This window comes from Chelonoidis abingdonii, chromosome 4 (assembly GCF_003597395.2).
Source record: "Chelonoidis abingdonii isolate Lonesome George chromosome 4, CheloAbing_2.0, whole genome shotgun sequence".
Classification (NCBI taxonomy): Eukaryota; Metazoa; Chordata; order Testudines; family Testudinidae; genus Chelonoidis; species Chelonoidis abingdonii.
Window position 1 is genome coordinate 7,893,547 of NC_133772.1, and position 3,444 is coordinate 7,896,990.

Sequence of the window (3,444 nt, forward strand, 5' to 3'; positions counted from 1 at the left end):
CGCTACTCCTCTCATTTGGGAGGAGTTCCGAAATCGATTTAAGGAGGCGGTTAACTCGATATTAAGGACGACGTCGTGTGAACGGATACAGCGTTAAATCGGTATATCAGCCATTAAACCGATTTAAAGTCGCAGTGTAGACCTGGCCTCAGTGATAAGTCCTTCATGGAGGTTTCAAGCCCCTTTCCTGGGCAGGGCCGCTGTCTGGATTGCAATTCAGTAGGTTTGCCTTGGACAAGTTTTGACGTGTTCAACTCAAAATACAAAATGGAGTTCATAATTTATCATACATAGCCCTCTGCATTCATAGGAAAGGTGCAACACAGCAAACCTCACTGCCTCACCCTGACATAGAGAGACCACCTCAAGGATGGCGGAGTTGCAACTCAGATCTTTTTCCATGCAGCATTGATCTGTTACATCCCTGTGAAGTATCAGGTCTATCTATTAATGGTTGAGACCCCTCTGTTTGTCCATATTGAATGTAAACAGGTCACGATCACCAGTCCCTAAGCAACCACCAATTTCCTGTTCTTAGATTACTTTGTCTTTACCCTTCATAAAGAGTTTCAGAAAATACCTCATATTGGGTGTGATATCTTTTGTGTTATAAAAATATTATCCATAACTTATAGAAACTCTGATGATGTTTTACGACCTCCAGCATGTCTCCCAGATTGAAATCCCTTATAGCCACATCTTTTTTTCTTTCCACATGTAACAGGCAGGTGCTTAAGGAGTAATTTGTCCTGTTGTCTAGTTGGATGTGGTGGTCTGTACACGTTCTCACTGATACATCCTCCTGGGTTTCGTTAGTTAACACACTGAGAATTTAGGTCTGAACACTGCCAGTTATACACCAATCTGTGTGCTTTCTCATTGGAGTGTGAGCAGAAAGACTACACTGTGAGAAGAGAGGCAACAGACTCCACTCATTCAGTGGAGAACTGAAAAGTAACCTAGAAGTCCCTCACTTTATTAAATCCCTTCTACAGCTTATAACCTCGTCATCTCTGGTACCTGGAGGATGAAGAAATTTACAAGTTTAACCTCTTGTCACTGTCCCTGCTCTATTCTTGGGAGTGCGGCCCAAGACATCAGCCACGGGTCTTCAGGCCGGAAGGGAGGGGGTGGTGGCTGTAGGTTTTATTGGGAAGGTGCCTCTTTGTACATCCCCTTCTGGTTTCTTGCCCCCTGGTGGGCTGGGCCTACTTACAATGATTCCATGCTAGACTCTGAGTCCCATGCATCCAGTTGGCCACATGCCAATAGAGCCGCCCAGAGGATTCAGGGGGCCTGAGGTCTTCGGCGGCTGTGGGCCTCCACCACCGAATTGCTGCAGAAGACCTGGCACTTCAGCAGCAGGTCCCGGGGCGGAAGAAGCCCCTACCATGGATCTTCGGGGCACTTCGGTGGTGGGTCCTGGAGCAGAAGGACTACCTGCCTCCGAAGACCCGGAGTGAGTGAAGGACGCAGCTCCAGGGGCCCCAAAAAACCCTTGCGTGGCTCCTGCAGGGCCCAGGGCCTGGGGCAAATTGCCCCACTTGCCCCCCCTCTGGGTGGCCCTACATGCTAAGCTTAGGCCTCATGTACGTATGCATAGAATTAGCCCCTTGCATGCATGTATATAGTCCCTCTTGCATGTCTGCAGGCCCTGTACTAGGGTCTGGGCCCTGTGCATTCAACTGGCCTTATGATTGGTTTGGGCCCTATGGGTACATGAATGAAATCGGCCTTACTTTGTTCCCAGGATGCACCAACTCCCCGCACCAAAAGGGGACACTGCAGTGCATGATGGCAGATATATTCTGACCACGAATTCCTGCCCTTAGAGGAGAATGGAAATATTAGGCACTCGAATTACTACACCCATGGGGCATCCCAGCATTTCATAATCAAAATGGTTGATTGACAGTGTCTCTGAGCCTAATAAGCAAGGTGACACTCCATCAGCACTGTACATAATAAACTCCTATGCTGGACTTCTACATGGTGTGGATTTATGTTCCTTCATATATTCTAACTGGTCATTTGTAATTGTTATTCAAAACTGGTCATTTGTTTAGAAATTGCTAATTTGGCCCTGGTGCGTGCTGCTGCCACCCTGGAGCAGCTCCAGTTAAGCGGTGCCGGGCCAGAGCCCGCACCCTGAGCCCTTCCATCACCCCACACTCCAATCCCCTACACTGAGCCCCCTGCCGTATCCTGCCTGCCCCCCAATCCCCTGCCGCATCCCACACCTCTCCTGCACCCCAACCTGCTTCCCTGAGCTCCCTCGTACACCCTGCACCCCCTCCTACACCCCAACCCCCTTCCCTGAACCCCCTCATACATCCTGAACCCCTCCTCTGCCCCAACCCCTTGCCCTGAGCCCCTTCCTGTACACCACACTCCCTTCACCAGTCTTGCATTCATGGAAAGAGTCCAGCAGAGGGCAACAAAAATGATTAGGGGGCTGGAGCACCTTACTTATGAGGAGAGGCTGAGGGAAATGGGATTATTTAGTCTGCAGAAGAGAAGAATGGGGGGGGATTTGATAGCTGTTTTCAACTACCTAAAAGGGGTTCCAAAGAGGATGCATCTAGACGGTTCTCAGTGGTAGCGGATGACAGAACAAGGACTAATGGTCTCAGGTTGCAGTGCGGGAGGTTTAGGTTGGATATTAGGAAAAACTTTTTCACTAGGAGGGTGGTGAAGCACTGGAATGGGTTACCTAGGGAGGTGGTAAAATCTCCTTCCTTAGAGGTTTTTAAGGTCAGGCTAGACAAAGCTCTGGCTGGGATGATTTAGATGGGGATAGGTCCTGCTTTGAGCAGGAGGTTGGACTAGATGACCTCCCGAGGTCCCTCTCTACCCCGATATTCTATGATTCTATGATTAAGACAGGTTGCAGTTAGCTATGTTAGACCTGACATCCTTCAGAAAGATCCCTCTGGACAGACCCTTACACTGAAGCCAGTGATATTCCATGCTGGACTAATGGTCTGTCTTCATGAATCTTCTTGTAGGATCTCATTGTAGGCTGTGAGGCAGCCTCCCAAGGGAAGCAAAAGCGCACCTGTTATTTGAACCATTTAAAACCAGCCTGGAAAAAGCTCTGTAAAATATCCTCTAAGGAACAATGCTGCATTGATGGGGTTGGTTAATTAATATGCCTAGCTCTTATGGAATATATTACTAGAGAAAGGTGCAAGCACTGGGCATAAATGGGAAGAGAAGATACTGATTTGTTCTGTGGGAAGGGGGAAGTGAGATGATGTCAGAGGACAGGACAGTAGGGGCAAAATACATTTTTTAATAGCCAGAGCGTTGAGATCCTGCTGTAAAATTTGTCAGTGCTTTTACAGAGACACTGACCATTTGTTTGCCAGCTCCCTAAATCCCATTTTCTCTTGGCAGCTTGGGCAATTACAAACTTTTGAACAAGGACATAATTGGTTTACA